Below are 13,287 nucleotides of genomic sequence, written 5' to 3' on the forward strand. Positions count from 1 at the left end.
TTGGACCTGGCATTCATTTGTGTGGATGTTACTTAGACATGTAGCACCCACCTAGACCAGACCAGACCAGGCACCCCAACCCCATAGCAATGACACTCCTTGATGGCAGAAGCCATCCCCAGCAGGATGCAACTCAAAAAAACATGAAGAACATCACAAGGTGTTGACCTGGCCTCCAAATTCACCGCAAGGGAGTCCTACACAATATTAGGAAGGTGGTCATAATGTTATGCCTGATCGGTATAACAATAATGTGAGAAAATACCTTACAGCCATGGCATTGTATGATTTACTTGAAATCCAGTAAGAGCAAAATAGAAACTGTGATCAATAATCCAGAGGTTTGTTATAAGTCACGGTTTCAGCGCTGAAACCAATCACAACCACGATGAAGCAAAACCAGATCAACCGACATTATAAGCCTCCAGAAAGACTCATTTATTTTGTGGTGTCCTGCTACCAGCTGCTATAAAAATGTCTTTAACAGCTTCAGGTTTTTCATGTTAAATAATGAAGGAGTGAGAACAGCATATCTCTGTGTAACCTCCCCGTGGCTTTAATTTAACGTATTAAAGTGTTCTCTCAAGTTCGGTGAACTTATAGTTAGCCGCGCACCGCAAAACTCCAAAAACAATATTGAATGAATTATTCAAAGTAAGTTAACACGGGATTTTCAGGCAGCAAGGGGAACTTTTGTCTTTTTAAATTGATTTGCAGAGCTCATATGGGACGGCCAAACTGGGGAAAGATCCAAATGTGCTGTCTTAATTTTCTTTTTTTTCAGTTTAGCAGAACATCAGGGTTAAAATACTAAACAGAAGACAAGGTACTACAACTACAATCAGATTTGATCTGCGTCAGAGCGCCCTGTGCATCCATACAAAGTAATATTATTCGCTATGAACTTGATCTTGAAAATTATGCCCCTCGCTTCTACACTACTTAAAAATTTAAAAGGCAACTATTCACACGGCATGAGGAAAATCAGAGTTATTACTTATTAGCCACTGCAGAGTGCCGTTGAACACATGCTGTGGGTTCACAGCATTAGCTTCCAAATGCAATCGCCACACTTGGAATCAACACACAAGTCCAAGACACAGCTTTGTGTCGAGTATCCTGTTATCTCTGGTCCCCTGCAAAAAAAGGGGGCTACATATCATATAGCTGTAATTCATTTAAAGCAGGGGTGTCAAACATACGACCAATACTGGCCTGTCATGAATCTGTGAAGTGCAAGTCAAATTTTTCAATAAAATAACTGCTATTCATGATCTTTCCACTAGGAGGCACTGTTTTAGTAAGAGTTGCGGACATAATGCAATGTTTAGTCTAAAGTTTGTTACATACTCTGCAAGAAGCGAGAAATTTTTTCTTGTTCTTCTTGTTCTTATACTTTAAGAGAAACTCAAGTGCCGAACTCTGGGGAAGTCCTCATAGGCCCCTCCCACTGCAGTATACGTCAAAAGCGCAAAGCATTGTGGGAGATGCGGGAGATTTTCTTATTATTTTCGGATGTCGGTCAGTCATTTTGATTCAGCATGCGCCAATGCACAGTATGACGATCTCCACCCACTGCGAATATTAGCATCTGGGGGCTCACAGAGAGGCTGCTAGCATTTCCAATTTTCCGCATTGACCACGCCCACTTCCAATTTCTGACCAATTGCAGAATAGTTCAGAAAAAAGTTCTGGCCGGCGGATGTGTCGAGAACAAGCTGCGAGAACTCCCAAACGAGGGCTGCAAGAACAAACTTTTCGCTTCTCGCAGAGTACATGACAGCCTTAAACTTCCAGTTCATTGAATGTAAACACTGTCAAATGTCAAAGAGAAAAATCTGGAGTTGTGATTTAAAGTGTTAAAGAGCCTGCACGTGAAGGTCATATTCATTTTGAAACGGTAACTTGAATTTGTTCTGCCAAACAGCTAAGCTAACAGAACGTGTCTCAGTGTCCATGTCAGTGTTTGTATGCTATGTTAGTTTTTGTCATTTCGTTGCAAGATATGATTTTCCCTTCGGGGGTCTGACTGAAGTACTCTCTCCATCCGTCTGTCTAACGATCTAAAGGAAGTGAGAACTGAAAGCTGAAGGGCGTTGTTCCCCTTTTCTCGTCATAAACAGATTCCGCCGTCGAGTTCCTGTTGTCTTTCATATCTGTATTGACGCTTGAGTTGCAGGAAGTGTCAAGATGTTTCTCCTGTGTGAGTTAGAAGAACATCTCAAATATCCTTTGACTTAGAGCGTTATCTGATGCCTCGCTTCTCTGAAACACAGCAGCCGTGTCCATCTGGTTTAGGTGTAACCTTATCTCTGCAAGGATGGGGTTAACCACATACCCTGCAGAGGTAACTGAAACACATCTAGAGCCGCCACCGAAAACACCTCTGACCTGAGATTCTACTTGCTTTAACAGCAAAATGGAAAGCACCTGCTGGTACAGGGGTTTGTCGAGTGAGCTGTTAATTTCAGATTGAGAAATAAACGCAACGTTAAATAGCAGCTAATTATAAAATAGTTTGTGAGATTGAACAATTATTTCAATCACTGTGCAAACCAATGTCTCTTCACTTATTTACTTCAATTTTGTAAACACGGCAAAAAGCAAGCCAGTGTGGGTTATACGCTCCATCAAGATGGAATGCAGTTATATAACCGATGAAAAAAAAATAAATGACAAACAAAACTCTGGAAACTCTTTGGAAGGATGTAGTGAGGCTGCATGCACACACATGAAGCAGAGGTTGTACAGTCTGTACTGAAAACACAACAAAACTACTGCTGCAATGCACAATCATCCGAAAAGGCGTCCGCTAACGCTAGCAGAGAGGCCGCACATCAACAATTTGTCAATGTTATTAGACCTTTAGATGCAGAACACAGAGAAGGCTTAAGAGAAATAACCCGGCTAATACCAACTAACAACACGCTGTGGAGTACTATTACATGCTATTGATGGTGCTGAGGTGATGCCTGTTTTTATACAGGCTATACATATCTGTAGCTCACAGTACGTAGCTCATGGGCTGTCTGTTCTCAGCGTATGTATTCAGAATATAGATTTCATTACTTTCTACTGTGGTTTTATTAGCGACGTCGTCAGAGACTAGTCGGTGTCGACTCGACTTTCATCACAGAACTTTAAAAAATATGAATTCGTGCAAGCCCTAACATGACAACCTAAGTCATGAGAATATCAAACCTTTGATCTGGTGCTTTGGTAAATTCAGATGATAACCCAAGTCCTTTGCATTCATCCTTTGGGCATTATGACTGTCTGCCCAATAAACTGGCAATCCATCCAAGACACTTCAGAAAAACACTGCAAGATCGATAAGGCTCAGTGTGTGTGGGACCTTAAAGGTCCACATGTTCCAAATCACCAACATAGAATTATTTCCTTATTGATCCCAAATTTCACCCTTTCGTTCACACCCTGTTGTATATACACTCGGAGCAGTGGTCTGCCACTTGGGTAGCGGCCGGGGAGCAACTTAGGGGTTAGATGTTTGCTCAAGGCACCTCAGCCACGGACGACTGGAAACGACATCACATGCCACCCCAGTGAAAAACACGCCAGCAAGAACTTTCAAATAAGTATACGCTTCAACCAAGACATGCACCACTGATTACTCAAACAGACAACAAACTGAGGTACTGATGAAGGCAATGCACACCATAGGACACCACTGTTGCAGAAAGAATTTGATTATTTTCTTTGGGTGACTGAGTTAGTCATGATGGCTGTACTGTTTTCTGCAAGGTCATGGACTGTTGTTCAACCCTTTAATGCAGCTCACTGCCCACAGTTTTCCATGGAATTCCACATAGTTATTTGACAATCAGTCGGTAATTGACCCTGAAATGTTGCTCTCAGTCAATAACCATAAGAAAACAGACAACTGGTTGCAATAATGCGCCTTGCATTGTTGTGTTTTTCAATGACATGACAAAGACGCTGTTCCTGTTTAGCCAACTGACGCCAGTTTGAGTGAGACGGGAGCTTCGGGATGAATGCAGTCATGCTTTTTCCTCCTTTAAATGTCTCACTTTCAGCTGAGGGTTTCTTCTTCACCCACTCCCGAAGTGATCCTGTACTTCAGTGCAGCCGTGGCTTCAGAACACTTTAAGTCATGATGACGGCTGACAGGATTTTATGGGTGTGCTTTGGAGCTGCAGATTACAGTGGTGGGGAGAACAGTTAGTCTTTCCCTGCTGTGTTCTTTGTTTGGGCCTTAGGGACTGCTGAAAAGGGAGAGACATAGCAATGGTTTTTCAGATGGGTTTAGAGGTACTGATATTTTCGAAAATATATATAATATATATACGTTTTTTTATTATAACCCAAAACTAATTTTCAAGCCCATTAGGTGGACCCATCAGACAGCACGTTATTAAACCTCGTTCACCCTGGAGCGCCTCGGCAAGTCTCTGGTAGCACCGACATCGCTATTAGTTCCAGCATAACTGAGTCCAATTTACATGTTCTTGTGGTAGTATAGAGTACTCAGGCCATAAAAGTTAGGAAGTACGACGACAAAGATGTAAACTAGGGCTCAAATAAATAAAAGTTGCTGGTTAAGTCCATGCGATAAGCTAGAAAGCTCCAAGACAAGAACACCTCACAGACACTGTTTTTGTCCAAGTCCATAGAACTCGCTAGTGCTCTCCCCCCTTCTAGCCTGGCATAGGCATTTGGATTCCATTACGGGACATGTTTCAAATGATACAAAGAAAAAAGATACCTCTGCACACAGCTGGCTAGCCCTCCAACCAATCAGAGATATTTTGTTGTAAACAAATTAAACTCCACGGCACTCGGACGACATGTATGCCTCGGTCGTTCTAACTCTTCTGCCCATAAAGCGCGCCCTAGATCAACTTCTTGCCGTGAAACATTGTCAGCGGGGTGGATCTTAGTCGAGATTTGCGTCTTCTGCAGATTTTGCTGCTTTCTGGCCTGCTGCTACGAAGCTGTGACATTTAACTTGTGATGGTCCAGCAATGATGGAAAATGTAGTTTGATAGAGGATAATAGAGGATACCGAAATTAAAAAAAAAAATATATATATATATATAAATACTAGACCAGGGGTGTCAAACTACAACCCAATTTGATCTCAAGCGTGCCGAACCAGCAACGTAATAGCATAACAACAACTACAAATGTTTCCCTTTGTTTAAGTGCGAAGAAGTACATTATGGAAATGTTTACATTTAATGAACTATCCTTTTATAAAAAAACATTTAATGAACAACCTGAAATGCTTTACGAAAAAAAAAAATGTGTAATTTCTGCACATTGCTGCCATCTACTGTTTAGTTTTGCATCTCAGTGTCGTGTTACGTTCGCAACTCTTACTAAAATGTGCAAATGGTGCGACCTCTAGTGGACAAATTAGGAACAGCAGATGCCATTACTGAAAAATTACAGTTAACGTGTTTCTATGCAATTTCTTTACACTTTGCAAATTCATCCCAACGAATATTTGACACTTCTGGCCTAAACGATGTTTTAACGGATATATTTAATTTCAACTATAGTAAACATACTGTATGTTTGTGTGATTTTGAATATTTTCTTACTTCTTGAACAAAAATATCTTCTGTAATCCACACACTGTCAGGTATTAACTCCCAGAAGAAGACATTTCGTACTTGGTACCCTGCAGGGAGCTGGTGAGAGTTGTTGCTGCCAGCTCGATCAGTAAAGGAATATGGATTATATGTGGATCTAATGGCATCTGGGCTTTGAACCTCTGCTTTTTATTGTGTTATTATCTCCTTTGAAATATCATTTGTTCACATATATTCAGTTCTTTATGTTGCCAAGACTGACCAGTTGTTTCACACATTTTTATTGTATTTTATTACCTTTGTCAGTTTTCTGGTGTGGTGTAAAGTATTGATATGTCTTTTTGTTCACTATTCACAGAATGTAACCAGGCTTTAAAACAAACTTTGTAGTAGTCCAGCAATTCACATATATGCCGCTGCTCTGCCCGGTGTAACCTGATCACTTTTTTTGACATTTGTCTCAGTTGTTTCTTATTTAGCCATTCCTGACCACTTCTCCTTTTACTTCCAGGCAAATTCTCTTCACAGTGATGGCTTAAGAGAAAAATATCTCTGAATATGATGTTATTTTGGTAGTCACTTCACTTAAAGCCTCTCTGTTCTCCTTGAATTTGGAGAACAGTGACTTCATGGTCTACGGTTTTATTTTAGGATGTCATGATTCATAACCGTGCTTGGCCTTTTTTCTGGCAACGAGTTCTTCAAATTCAACAACCACAATCGTGATGTTTCGTCAGTGCCTTCCAAAAAATGATGAGCATTTTCTAATCTGTTACCCGGAAACAATCATCTGACAGTGTTATAATCTGCCGCCTGTAACGATGAAGTTGAGTTAGGAATACACTAGGTTAAGGTTACGGTAAGATTATAATTGTGGCTCAAAAACCCCAAAGCTGGTTTCTTTTTTGGTCGTCAAAATTGCGCCCAGGTTGCGCTCTTATATTGTCTATTCCTTTTTCTTATATGTTCTCATTAGCCATCTGCAAGAAGTTTAAAGTCAGTTTCAAAGCCAAGCAACTATGTAAATACACCTTTAAGACAGGCTTGAAGAATGCATATCAATGAAAATGCATGCAATGTTTCCTAATAATACTGTCGAGGGTAAGAAAGTGTTTGGACCCCATCACAGAACCCTGTGGAACTCCATGAGTTTGTAAATGCAATCGAATCACATTAAAAAACTCAACTATGATTCAATCCCAACGATATGTTCCAGTCTTCGTGACAAAATACTGTGAAATATTGCGGTGTCAAACTTCGCACAAATATCAAAACATAAGTTTAAGTGTTTTTGTGTGAAGTGCCGACCTCATCTAGTTGTGGTTGCTCCTTCTGACCAAAGTAAAGACAGAGCAAACATTGCATTCAAGCCAACTGCTGGATTACTGACAATTGAGAACAACTGCCTTACTATATTCCCTAAAAGTAGCTCAGTGAGCCCATGACAGGAGGCTTGGCAAAAAGAAATCTATCTGTCCTGCTTTAACCACGGTTAGCTAGCACCAAAGAAGCTGATGATGACCCAAAATCAAAGTGGAAGAACTTTACTCTGGAAAATGAAGTCAGTCAGACATAAATTTTTAAATTATGCAATGTGGATGTTCGGCAAGGTGGTAGTACGTGATCGTTATTCAGTATCACAAAAAAAAGGAATATGTCGAGTCCATTTGATGGCAAAGGCTGCACCGAAGCAACAATGACAAACACTGAACGCTGCGTTTCAAAAGATGTACCTGGAGACAGCATTGAGGCGAAAAATATTACAGAGAGGGTTGGGGCGCTGGATGACCAGAACATTTCTGGAATAGCGAACAAAGCAGCCATGGTGAATACGCCTCAAATTGGGTGGGCCTGCATGGAACATGGCTTAAATGGACTACATATATTGAGTGGCAGTGACTTTTTTGTCCATTATGTCCCCAGCCCTTCCACACTAAAGTAGTTTAACAGCAACCCTCCCTGGTGACCATGTACACAAAGAAGTCCTTCAGTCTTCTTTACTGGCTACCGGCCACAAGACAGCATTCACAACCCCAGCGGCATTGCGATGGGCTGATAAACATCTGCAACATGTGGGGAAGTGGAACAGCTGCCCTCTGTTTGCTCCTCTCCTGTTTACAAGGAGCAACGAACAGAAAAATACAAACTCAGAACCGGCCCCAGAACAACCCGTAATCACATCATAATGAATTACAGCAACACGTGCCACACCCACGGTGACCTAAATTAAATTAAGGCCGACCGCAGAAGGTGTTTTGCTGCAGGTGCATGAAAGGAGTGGCACGCAAAACGCTCTTATCGGGAGAAAAATGGCTCGGCGCCTAACGAGGCTGAAAGAGAAAAGGCGGAAGGTGTAATTGAAGATTTCCGAAATGAGGAGGACTGCGCCGAGCTTCAAAGACACAACCGCGGAAGGGGGCAGAGAGAAGGCATTCATCACAACGGTAGGAAGCGCTGAGGGCTGCTGGAAGCGGGAGCAGCGGCGATAAGGCGACAAAGAAACGGCAGCGGCCAGGTTTCAGGTTTCCCACAGCTCCACAAAAACCACAGCTAACCCTTTTATTGTGCGGTGTACTACAACCATAAGTACTTTAATCATAATTACAGTTTCCACTGCCTTGAGGTGGAGTTGAGCTGAGTTAATGGGATCGGGAAAAAAAAAGGGAGGGGGGGGGGTAAAAAATCAATTGCAAGAGCTGCAGTTAATGCAATTATGAGTCCCTTCCTGGTCCTGCAGGAGACATCCGGAAAAAAAAAAAAAAACACAGCTAGCATCTGTGGGCCGATGAGGGGCTGTAATTACACACTACAGCAGATATCAATGAATGACACGTGACTGATACGAGAACGTTATATAAGAGGAAAGGCATGGAGGTGGAGGGGGAAGCTAAAAGGATTCTTCACCGGTTCGACATACTGCTGCTGTTTATTAAAAGCTTGGCTAATCCGCGCTTTTATGCCCAACACATAATGGAAAAAGGTGTCACTATTAGCGGCAAACTCAATCGAGGTCAACGCCGAAGCTGCTGAAACGAGCTTAGCAAATGAATAGGCAGGGTAATGTGGATCTGTGTTGGTGGGAATCTGATTTAAACTTTTAAAAGGGATATTATGTCAGAGATTGTGGTTTTGAGAGTGTTTTAATTTGGGACTGCGGCTGCCAAAAAGATGCACCAGAAAGTTTCTGATGCCAGGATTAGATTAGCTTCTCTCTTTTTCCAAACACACATCTAAGAGTGCTCACTGCGAGCATCGCATCTAAACAACTGACAGCAGCTTCATGGTTGTTTGTTTGATAATGAGACATGGATAAATACCTGGATGTCCCCGCAACGGCTAACCTTGTCTGCTAAATGTCAAATATTGCGCATACAGTGGCCCTTGCTTGTAGCATGTATCATGACTGAATGACACAAAGGAGGAGATTTATCGGCTCGATGAAGCAGGAACGTTACATATATCTAGGGTTTCTCTTACCCTTCTCCACCTCAGAGGTCTCTGGACTACGCTGCAATCGGAGAAGGTGTGGCATATTCATTTCAGCTGCATCAAATTTTAGTTCCAGAGGAATTTCAAGTTCAGCAAAACATGTTGGCTGTTGCAATCCTGTTATACAACAATCAGATTAAAACCACTGACAGGAGAAGACAATATCATTGACCATCTTGTGACAATTCAGCAATGTTCTGCTGGGAAACTTTTAGACCTGGCATTCATTGGTGTGGATGTTACTTGTAGCATGTAGCACCCACCTAGACCAGACCAGGCACCCCCACCCCATAGCAAAGACACTCCTTGGCTTTAGGAACAACTCAAAAAAACATCAAGAACATCACAAGGTGTTGACCTAGCCTCCAAATTCACTAGATCCCAAACTGATCAAGTATCTGTGGGATGATCCACAGAGGCCCCTCCCCTCAAAGACCCCCCCACTAACAACATCCTGTTGCCAGACACCACAGGACACCCTCAGAAGGCCCATGTCCATTCTCTGATGAGACACAACTGTAATTGTTAATGTACTGATTTTGTGTTAATCAAGTTTTGGAGGCACAATGGAGACCTACTTAATATTAAGAAGGTGGTCATAATGTTATGCCTGATCGGTGTATGATTACCAGTTTTGATTGGTTAAAATGCTAATTTTCAAAACAGAGTCAAAGACTGTTCACTTTGACCGCACAACTGTGGAGCTGTTACTGACTGAGTTGTTGGAGTTTAATTGAGTGAAGCACGGTGATAAACTGGCAGCGGCGGTGACCTGACAGGCACGCTTCACAGTTAACCTCAACCTGTCAACATGTTGTGATATCTGGCCAGGACAACCAGGAACCTCCGTGTTTGTCACAGCAGCTCTAATTGGCCCCGATGCCTGCTCGTGGCCCATCAACCCGTCTGTGAGGTTCGCTGTCAGCTCCCCGAGCAAGGTTAATGGCTTCTGTTGAAAACAAAAGGCGGTGATGGCTGTTCACAAAGGCTCGGCGTACAGTCATTATAGCTGACTTCCACATTACTGTTATTTTAGTTAAAAAATGAAGAACTGACCGAATGTATGGTTTGGTCATTGACATAATTACATGGCGTAGGCTGACAGAAGACGCTGTTGACGTTGATCAGCATGTAGTGTAGAAACACTGGGACCTAAGACGTTACTCAAGGACATAAAGGACTTGAGATTTAAGTTCATGCCGAAGAAGCTTTAAGTATCATGTCAGATAGTCACTGATCATGTAACAATAACAACATGGACGCCTCCTAGAAGACAGGTGAGGAGTCCAGTGGGTCGTTGCAGCAAGCTAGCAACGGAAATACTTCACTAAAGATGAAGCCCATACTACCGTGTCCTGTCCCCGAGAAGTTTCAGTCTCATTCACACCTTGACATTGGAGCCTCTGACGGACAAGTCGTTAGAGAACCATTCATAGGGAAGAGTAGGGGGACAAAACAGTCCCTCCTCAACAACAGGTAAGTACCCAGTTATTAATGGAGATTTAGCTGCACCAGTTTCTGGTTATTAGCATAACAAGCAAGTTTTTTCAGGAGGAGTTCCTATTTAAACCTCAGACTTCCCACTGCCTTTTTTGAACCTTTGTTGGATATACTGTGTCATCTGAAAAGGCTAATGCTAACGCTAGCAGAGGAACAGTCCAAACCCTCTGGACAGCTCAGTTAACGACTCCTTCAGAGATATATATTTTTTTGCCCGGCTACACTATCCCATCTAACAACACGCTGTGGAGTACTATTAAATGCTATTGGTGGTGCTGAGGTGCTGCCTGTTTTATACAGGCTATACATATCTGCAGCTCACAGTATGTAGCACTTGAGCTGTCTGTTCTCAGCGTATGTATTCTTGTCAAGAATATAGATTCCATTACTTTCTACTGGGTTTTTATTAGTGACGCCATCAGAGACTAGTCGGTGTCGACTTGACTTTCATCACTTTTAAAACAAACGTGAAGTCGTGCAACCCCAAAAAGCGTCAGTTTGCTTGAAATGAAATAGTCCAAATTATGTGACATGTGAAAGCAGAGTACAGCTAATGGAAGCTGCATTTCACCAGCAGCCATCAGTGCCCTGTGAAGTCGTACGTATGGGTAGCCATAAAAGCGCTTTACAGTCACAATAACGCGTCTACCCATTCGTTCACACAAACACACATTCATGCACCGGCGGGATCAGTCAGTCCCTCTGGTTCATGGACGACCGGCTCTATCTACCGAGCCACGGCCGACAGTGTCTGTGCAAATTTTCAATCCGTCCAATGGCTTTTAGTCTTCAGTACGTCAGTATGAACTAAAGCGATTCACCAACTGACAATGCCATCCTGAGATCCACACACACACATACACACACATATAAAAATAGCCCTATAATCTAGCACTCTGGCTTTGGTCTAGAGCTACTCGCCACAAAGAAAGTAACACAATGAGACCTTTCCTTCCCTTTTCTGTTCTCTCTCTGTCTTGCTGCCTGTAGCACTTGGCAGAATCGTTTCAAATTAGCCCCGAAGAAATGATCTCAGCCGGATGGACTCCAACATAATTACACGGGGAACCCAAAGTAAGGCCAGCGGGCTGCCAGCCGAACTCTCTGTATTATTTTTTTATTACAAATCTATTAAGTGAGATCTGTACTGAAATTCCATCTAGGAAGTGCCGCACGTGGACATCGCAAATGCGGAAATTCCGAACAGAAGAGAAAGTGTGGGGCTCGGCTTTGCAAAACCACCGTTCAAACAATATCCAGAGTCCTTTTCATTGCAGCCGTTGAAAGTTGTAAGTTACTGTAACCGCCTGTCCTGTGAATGGTCGTGGCGGGGCTGGAGCCTATCCCAGCTGTCACTGGGTACACCATGGACAGGTTGCCAGTCTATCACAGGGCTAACACAGTCTTGTCTTTAATGACAGCAGTCAATATAACAACTGGACAACTACTTCAACTGTTGAACTGTGCATTGAACTAAGCATTGGCGTATTTTTGGACATGCGCATCTGGGTGGAACTCCATTGAACACCACTGGTGTGGCGAGGCACCCCCTCAATACGATGGTAGGGGAAAACTCTGAAGATGTATAAAAGAAATGCAAATACAAACTTTTCAAAGTTTTAGAAGAAAAAAAAATGAGATATTCAAACGGTATAGTTGTTTTTAAGGATAAGATTTTGCCGTGTGAGGACTTGTGAGGAAGGTGCGACATTAGATTCGCGCCGGCCATCAGTCATCCCGCGCTTAAGGCGTGAAGGGAAACAAGCGGCGGCAACAAAGCCCTGCAGGACTGAGCCTTGGTTGTGGTCCGTCTCAGACAGTCAGCTTCAGAAGGTCACACTTTGACAGATGAGGCTACGCCATCTTTGGGGATATGAACACAATGGAGAGCAGGCTGCGCCGAGCACACATCAGATGTCAATGTGTGTGTGTGTGTGTGTGTGTGTGTGTGTTCGCGCAGGCAACCGTGCAGAAATGTGGAGTAAATATATAAAGTTTCAAGGCTGCACAGCTGCTCTAGCAGAACTTCCTCTACACATGCCAAACAGGAAACATTACAGAGTCTGCAGAGTATACAGAGCTGGCAATACCCCACCTGTTCTCTGTTGCACTCTCTTGCCTCTTCCCCACATCCTTACCCTCCCTGACCTCCAAGACAAACTTTCACTGAAGGTTTATTCTGTTTCCCGTGAGCCTCTTTAACCCCTCTGCAGCGTCGCTGTCTTTCCCACACTCCACACAGCCTTTGAAGGACAGTTTATTTCCCGGCACTGACTCATACCTCACCCCCCTCCCCGCCTTCCTCTCTCTCAAGTCCCGTCACTCCCTTCATCCCCTCAACCCGGCGAGTTGACGTAGCTCCAAGTCTGAGTGTTGGCATCTTCCTTCGCAAAGGGCTTGGCCGTTCCCCGGAGCTGCCAGTCATCGTCTGAGCTGACATCCCAAGTCGGATTAGAGCAGATTAACAGAACAAAGCTCATTATTGATTTTAATCACTAATAAAATTGAGACATCGCAGGGGCTGTTGCTAAGTTCAAAGAAAACTAGTTCCCGGGGAGGAATCGATAAAGGACGTGGTATAATAGAAGCCGTTGCCGGGAGAGTGCTTAAAAAGTGCCGCGCCGTCTGAACTTATCTTTGTGAAGTCAGCCTCTCGGAGGACTCCGGTCCTAATTAACACCTTGTCAGGTCTGCCGCCTGGAGTGCGGCAACGCGTTTAGCT

General features: G+C 43.2%; 1 protein-coding gene across 1 annotated transcript in view; it reads right to left on the minus strand.

Annotated features, from left to right (window-relative positions):
- The window catches only part of adam19a (ADAM metallopeptidase domain 19a), a 162,981-nt gene that overhangs the window by 70,235 nt on the left and 79,459 nt on the right, over positions 1 to 13,287 (minus strand). The window lies entirely within an intron of this gene.

The sequence above is a fragment of the Chelon labrosus genome (genome assembly GCF_963514085.1).
Source record: "Chelon labrosus genome assembly, chromosome: 1".
Classification (NCBI taxonomy): domain Eukaryota; kingdom Metazoa; phylum Chordata; class Actinopteri; order Mugiliformes; family Mugilidae; genus Chelon; species Chelon labrosus.